This window comes from Taudactylus pleione, unplaced genomic scaffold, assembly GCF_031769625.1.
Source record: "Taudactylus pleione unplaced genomic scaffold, aTauple2 ptg003070l, whole genome shotgun sequence".
In the NCBI taxonomy this organism is placed as follows: Eukaryota; Metazoa; Chordata; class Amphibia; order Anura; family Myobatrachidae; genus Taudactylus; species Taudactylus pleione.
In genome coordinates this window covers 25,573-33,665 of record NW_028287432.1, presented here as the reverse complement: position 1 = coordinate 33,665, position 8,093 = coordinate 25,573, and the positions used below count along the sequence as shown (strand labels likewise).

The 8,093-nt window shown below is 46.9% G+C and overlaps 1 long non-coding RNA gene across 1 annotated transcript; it reads left to right on the top strand.

The window, feature by feature from the left end:
* Positions 1–5,876: 5,876 nt before the first annotated feature.
* LOC148430946 (uncharacterized) lies at positions 5,877–7,883 on the top strand. The gene is made up of 3 exons (XR_015877321.1): positions 5,877–5,938; positions 6,311–6,432; positions 7,687–7,883. It is a non-coding gene; the product is annotated as an uncharacterized LOC148430946 (long non-coding RNA).
* Positions 7,884–8,093: the final 210 nt, after the last annotated feature.

Here is an 8,093-nt window from a genome sequence, read left to right as displayed (position 1 = left end):
GCGGCCGAAGCGCCGACAAACATTGAAACAGCAGAGGGGGACCTGCTGAGAACCCCTAAGAGGCGGCCGAAGCGCCGACAAACATTGAAACAGCAGAGGGGGACCTGCTGAGAACCCCTAAGAGGCGGCCGAAGCGCCGACAAACATTGAAACAGCAGAGGGGGACCTGCTGAGAACCCCTAAGAGGCGGCCGAAGCGCCGACAAACATTGAAACAGCAGAGGGGGACCTGCTGAGAACCCCTAAGAGGCGGCCGAAGCGCCGACAAACATTGAAACAGCAGAGGGGGACCTGCTGAGAACCCCTAAGAGGCGGCCGTAGCGCCGACAAACATTGGAACAGCAGAGGGGGACCTGCTGAGAACCCCTAAGAGGCGGCCGAAGCGCCGACAAACATTGAAACAGCAGAGGGGGACCTGCTGAGAACCCCTAAGAGGCGGCCGAAGTGCCGACAAACATTGAAACAGCAGAGGGGGACCTGCTGAGAACCCCTAAGAGGCGGCCGAAGCGCCGACAAACATTGAAACAGCAGAGGGGGACCTGCTGAGAACCCCTAAGAGGCGGCCGAAGCGCCGACAAACATTGAAACAGCAGAGGGGGACCTGCTGAGAACCCCTAAGAGGCGGCCGAAGCGCCGACAAACATTGAAACAGCAGAGGGGGACCTGCTGAGAACCCCTAAGAGGCGGCCGAAGCGCCGACAAACATTGAAACAGCAGAGGGGGACCTGCTGAGAACCCCTAAGAGGCGGCCGAAGCGCCGACAAACATTGAAACAGCAGAGGGGGACCTGCTGAGAACCCCTAAGAGGCGGCCGAAGCGCCGACAAACATTGAAACAGCAGAGGGGGACCTGCTGAGAACCCCTAAGAGGCGGCCGAAGCGCCGACAAACATTGAAACAGCAGAGGGGGACCTGCTGAGAACCCCTAAGAGGCGGCCGAAGCGCCGACAAACATTGAAACAGCAGAGGGGGACCTGCTGAGAACCCCTAAGAGGCGGCCGTAGCGCCGACAAACATTGGAACAGCAGAGGGGGACCTGCTGAGAACCCCTAAGAGGCGGCCGAAGCGCCGACAAACATTGAAACAGCAGAGGGGGACCTGCTGAGAACCCCTAAGAGGCGGCCGAAGCGCCGACAAACATTGAAACAGCAGAGGGGGACCTGCTGAGAACCCCTAAGAGGCGGCCGAAGCGCCGACAAACATTGAAACAGCAGTGGGGGACCTGCTGAGAACCCCTAAGAGGCGGCCGAAGCGCCGACAAACATTGAAACAGCAGAGGGGGACCTGCTGAGAACCCCTAAGAGGCGGCCGAAGCGCCGACAAACATTGAAACAGCAGAGGGGGACCTGCTGAGAACCCCTAAGAGGCGGCCGAAGCGCCGACAAACATTGAAACAGCAGAGGGGGACCTGCTGAGAACCCCTAAGAGGCGGCCGAAGCGCCGACAAACATTGAAACAGCAGAGGGGGACCTGCTGAGAACCCCTAAGAGGCGGCCGAAGCGCCGACAAACATTGAAACAGCAGAGGGGGACCTGCTGAGAACCCCTAAGAGGCGGCCGAAGCGCCGACAAACATTGAAACAGCAGAGGGGGACCTGCTGAGAACCCCTAAGAGGCGGCCGTAGCGCCGACAAACATTGAAACAGCAGAGGGGGACCTGCTGAGAACCCCTAAGAGGCGGCCGTAGCGCCGACAAACATTGAAACAGCAGAGGGGGACCTGCTGAGAACCCCTAAGAGCCGGCCGAAGCGCCGACAAACATTGAAACAGCAGAGGGGGACCTGCTGAGAACCCCTAAGAGGCGGCCGAAGCGCCGACAAACATTGAAACAGCAGAGGGGGACCTGCTGAGAACCCCTAAGAGGCGGCCGAAGCGCCGACAAACATTGAAACAGCAGAGGGGGACCTGCTGAGAACCCCTAAGAGGCGGCCGTAGCGCCGACAAACATTGAAACAGCAGAGGGGGACCTGCTGAGAACCCCTAAGAGGCGTCCGAAGCGCCGACAAACATTGAAACAGCAGAGGGGGACCTGCTGGGAACCCCTAAGAGGCGGCCGTAGCGCCGACAAACAATGAAACAGCAGAGGGGGACCTGCTGGGAACCCCTAAGAGGCGGCCGAAGCGCCGACACACATTGAAACAGCAGAGGGGGACCTGCTGGGAACCCCTAAGAGGCGGCCGAAGCGCCGACACACATTGAAACAGCAGACCTGCTGAGAATAGAGGCCAAAATATGATAATTCTGTCAATGTCCCAATATTTATGCACCTGACTGTATATTACAAAATTCTCCGGTGTACATCCCTTTGTCCCAATTTAAGATGATTACCAGCTGTATAACTTCATTTATTTGGGGAAATAATGCTCAACGTATAGCTTATAAGACACTGTCGACCTCGAGGGGAAGGTGGACTAGCGTTGCCTGATTTATATCTTTACTACCTAGCAGCTCAGATGTCCCAGATGAGGGAGTGGGTTACTCCGGTGGATCGGGGAGATCTTCCCTTGGCTCTCCTTGCAAAAGCGGGCCTGAAGCTTTCCCCCTTACAATTTTTGTTGGCTTGTACACCTCTCTCACGGTGTCCACCATTGCTGCAACAGGCTCGTAGAGTGTGGCTGGCCGGGAGAAGCTATTGGGGGAGACTCCAATTGATCTATGTTCCCCACTTTGGGATAATCTCTCTATTTCTGAGGTCAGGGGATTACAGGGTAGAGAGGCTTCGAGGTCATATGAAGTGGTAGCTATTGGGCAGCTGTACCAAGATGGGGTTCTTTATTCATTTACGTATTTGTCCTCCAAATATGGTCTCCCAGCTCACTTCTTTTATAGATACCTCCAGATTCAACATGCTCTCTGTGCAGTGGAGGGATGCAGTTCCTAACTTTAGTGAAGCCCCAAAGCGCCTATTGGTGCGTACTCTGCCCTCTAGTAGAACAGTTTCGGTAGGCTATTCCTTACTTTTGTCTTCTGGGGGAGGAGGGAGTTTGGCTGGCCTTAGAGCCCGTTGGGACAATGATCTGGGTACTGTCTGATGATGACTGGAAGATTGTTATCGGGTCTCCTCAGGTGGCTACGGCATATACAATATTTCAGCAGATACAATTGTATATTCTGCAAAGGGTTCATTGGACCCCACTTACACTTTTTGAGTTTGGAGGTTCTGCCGTGGACTCCTGTCCCAAGCGCCTTGCTCCGTCTGCTGATTTCTGGCATCTCCTCTGGTCATGCCCCTGTATTGCTTTGTTTTGGACTAGTGTGGTTACTGGTGTGCGAGATACGGGTATTCATGTACCTCTATTAACTCCACGTATCTGTTTATTTGGCCTGGACTTGGAGGATTCACTCTCTGGTTCCCATAAATTATATGTCAATAACCTTTTAATTGTGGCAAGGGTTTGTATTCCCCTCATGTGGATGGCCCCTGATCCGCCCACCTTTGCATCCTGGGTCGCCTTGGTTAATTTTACAACATCCCATGAACGCTATTTGTATCAGAAACGTGGCTGTCCGAGTAAATTTAATAAAGTCTGGTCTTTGTGGCAGAGATCCCGTCACGCCCTCTCTAATTAATAGTGATTATGATTTATTAGTTTTTGTGTTTGGAGTGCCTCGTCAGCCGTTTATTTATAAGTGCTTTTCACACAGTATTTTTGTAAGTCATACATGCAAGAGTGATAATGTAAAAATTGAGTGATTGTAATTGTTCACCCTCTGCTTTAAAGTATGTACTATAGAAATATTATTTAGATGTTTGCCGGAATGTCAGATACTCTGCTACTGTACTGATTTGTATGTAATGCTGTACAATACTGATCGTTTATTTCTTTATTATATGTACTTTGTTTTTCTTTTCTATTGATAAAAGAAAATTTATTAAAAATATTTGTTTAAAAAAAAAAAAAAAAAAGCACATTGAGGCAAGAAAATCCCTCAAGTATTTCCCAGAAGGTACAAAAACTTGTACCTTCTCACTGAACCATCCCTGCAACTGTGTTTATTTTATTAAAGACAGATGCATGCATCATGGATCTCCCCGTGCGTGCATCAGTCTATTTTTTTTTTAACAAATGACGCAGCTCGAACGCATGATGCACCGCATACTGAAAAGCACAGCACGATCAGCATACGACGGATAATATGGGCTGCACATCTGATCATACGATACATTTTAAGAGTAGCGGGAGCGCGCATCGCATCGTATCCTACCTTAAAAACTACACGATTTCCACACGATTCATCGTACGACGTGTCGCATATCGGGCAATCGGCTTGAAATCGCACTAGAGTATGGCCAGCTTTACATTAAGGATGACCTATGAGTAATCTCCTGTACACACAGTACGATAACATGTCAGATTTCAATGATAACGATCCTATCGTTATTGTTAAAATCTGACAGTTTCTGGGCTATTAAGACTTAGCATGATAAAATAGTATTTTGACTCCTGGCTGTAACAAGTGTTTTGTGCACTAACATTCCTGTAAGCTCAGAATTTGGGTTTAGTTGGCTGAATCCCATGGATCTAAATGAATCCCAAATGTTTGAGTTGCTGTTAAGGTCCATCCAAGTCTCCAACAGAATCCTGAATTTGATACATTCCTTAATACAAAATGTATGTACTGTACATATAGAACACAGCTTTCCAGAGCTGGTTATTTAAAAGGACTGCACATACAGTATGTTAAAGATGGAAGGAACTGAGGGGCTAAATAAGGCATTGGAACTGCTGTGCTGGTGTCTATTGGGCAGCATGAATCGTGCAGAAATGATATATTGGGGAAGCTTATACTTGGCCATCCCACTCTTGCGTCTCATATATAATTATAGTAGCCCACTGATGCTGGCTGGTGATCACGTACTTTCATGCAAGTGCTACACCACATATGCTACATAAAGGTAAATGAAGACACTAGGGGATATATTTAATAAAGTGAGAATTTTTAGAGGTGGATATGTTGCCCATAGCAACCAATCAGATTCTACTTAACATTTAACTAGAATCTAATAGTTAGAATCCGATTGGTTGCTATGGGCAACATCTCCACTTCTAAAAACTCACTTGAGTAAATGTACCCATTGAGCCCTATTATGAGTATGTTCCAATGCCGATATTCTCGCATTGGTCAATGTTTTTTCAACTTTGCATGCGTTTAAATTTCAGCTTGAGCGTCCCACAGTATGTGGGTACAAAGTCGCAGGACCCAATGATACCTTTGCATGGAATCAGAAATGTATTGGGCATTCCTGAACGGTAACTGGGAGGTGGCTCTTCTGACACAGGAAGATGCATCTTATGGGTGTGTTATGGGAGTTTTGCGGGTGTGTCGCAGGAGGGGTTTTGGAATCAGATGCTTAATTGCGTGCATTGGAGGCCACACTCTGACGGAGAATCTGCACCTAGCAGTGACGCACCAAGCAGTAATGTAGCACCTACAGATGCACAAAGTGGCTGTCTCAGTCCTTGCACATTCCTGCGCACGGCTGTACACCAAGTGCTTATTGTAGAATTAGCATAAAGTCACAGGTGAGACTGTGACAGAAGAGCGCAAACACGTACGCCACTTTGTCTGGCTCAGAATCAGTCCCTAGAGGGAGCAATAAAGTGCACATGGTTAGTGGGGTGATCTGTGACAGTCCTCCTAGTGACTAGCTTCCAGTATCAATACTAATGACACCTAGGCAATAACATCTGCAATGTTTATGTACGCGCAGCAAGAGTTCTTACAGGAAGTGTCTGTGCGGCCTGTTATGCCTGTGTTATACTAATATACTGTGTGTCACTGCATCTTGATCTATTGTTTTTCATGATAGCATTCCCCAGGTCCTGGTTCCTATGATGTAAAATCAGTGTTCGCTTCTGTGAGGCAGTCCTCTGTTCCCTTCCTGATCTCTGCTAAGCGATTTGACAGAAAGTCATGCAGAGTCCTCTTTGGAAGTAATGTAAGTTTATTGTGCATAGAATATAGATGTTCTTTTTATTTCTGCATTACTGGTGCTGACTCGGCCTAAGTTAGCTCTTCCTAAGATTTTGGGTTGCTCTGCACAAACTTACACAGTAACTCCCTGAGATCTATGGGTATTTCGCACTCACATTTACAGCAAGCTTTTTATTTTTTTGCTTTATAGTATAAAAATAGTTTCAAATACTTTTAGCATTTTCCTTCTGTTCGCCACGTTTATGAATATGGACCCTGAATTAGTACTGTCTTCAAATTGAAAGCTTATGTCTTAGACAGAGTATTAGAACCTCCGGATTATCCAGTCCCCTTGTTTCTCACATTCAGTTAATCTACTGTACTTGTCACATTGCAGAACCCAGTCGGCGTTGGTCGATACGATATCAACAAACCCACAAGTGGCAAAACTTACCGATCCGCATTTCTCTCAAAAACCGCACGCTCTTTCTCTGATCGGGAAAAAGAAAAAGCTTTCAAGTGAGTTACAATTTGGTTCTTTTGCATTCAATGGTTAACATACCCTAGTACAGTGGTTCCCAAACTTTGTTTGGTACATGGTCCCCTTAGGTCCTCAGCATTTTTTTCACAGCATCCCTAGGCCAGGGGGGAGCTATTTACTAAGATCAAGTGCATTCCAATCAGCTCCTAACTGCTGTGTTTGAAAAATGACAGCTAGGAGCTGGTTGATTGGTACTTTAGCTTTGTCCACTTTATCTCCATCTAAAGCTTAGTAAATAGACTCCTCCATTAGCTTCGAGGTTCTGTTGGAACCTTGTGCACTAATACAATGTGGGTCCTATGACGGGAATTCCTAACACGTTTTTTCTTGCACCCCATAGAGGTGCAAGCAAGAGTAAGCTAGACTTTTCATCAGTAATAACCTGCTGTGTGCACAGTTGGAACTTCATACTTAAATGAATCTCCCCCCAAAAAAACATAGGGGGAATAGCTGGGATGAGGGACAATGGGAGATATACCCACAAAGGATTGACAGAGAAACAGGTACATATTACATTTTGGAGATAGAGAGGGACAGATAGGGACACAGAGAGGGAGCAGAGATGCACACAGAGGATGTGACAAACTTGGGTGGGTGGACCAAAGTCAGGGCTGGACTGGTGAAGAAGAGACAACAATGAATTCTCCCATCAGGACAGGAATCTGTGCAGAGCGCTCATTCACCCTTGTTGTATTGGCAGCAAATATTTGGTGCTCATTAACCTCTTCTCACTTTGCTGCACAGAGAAGGAGGGAGGAGAAATGAGAAGACAGATGGGGCTGTACAGCACAGCCACACACAAGTAGTGCAGCCTGTGTAATTGGCTGCACTCTGACGTTCTAAGGCTAACAGGTAGCACATGGCCCAGCCTACAAATATGGTGGCCCAAGTAATTTATTTGCACCCCAGGTACCACAGAACCCAGTTTGGGAACCACATCCTTAGTATAATATATACTAACATGTGATTAGCAACCAGTGGGCTCACTGAGGCTAAAGAGCTCTAGATGCTGCCTTTAATTTATTCAAACTGTACTAGAAAAACTGATTGGTTGCTGAGTTACAGCAACTTTTGTGTTCTGTTATCTGTGCATCAGTCTCAGAAATGTCCCCCTCAGTAGTGTATTGTTTATACATCCTCTTAACATGTAAGTTGTGCCCTACAAGAAGATGGACTTGAATTCTCATTCTGACGGCCATTATATTTTCTAATTCCACTGTTTGCTGTTCTAGGGAACGGATCCAGAGATCACACAGTACTTTGCCTGTTCAGCCATTAGTAGCACCGGCTAATGGTCCTCTACTACAATCTACTACTACATGAGAGAGAGGATGAGGCTTACCGGACATCATTTTGGCAGAGAACTTGAAATGATGGATAATCTAATGTTTTATGTGTTAAGAGGAACTGTGGGAATTAATCATTAACATCTTAATGCAAAAATCTGTCTATTGCTATTAATTGCACACGTTACTCATTTTCATCAGGATAATTGTTATATATAGTGGTCTGTTTCTTATATGTTCCAGGAGATATTCAATAGTTATTACCTCTTGTTATTTTATGAAGCACTCCCAGGTTTTCCAACAGCTCAATTCATAACACTGTCCTTCAGTGTAATTGAGGGATTCAGCATGGA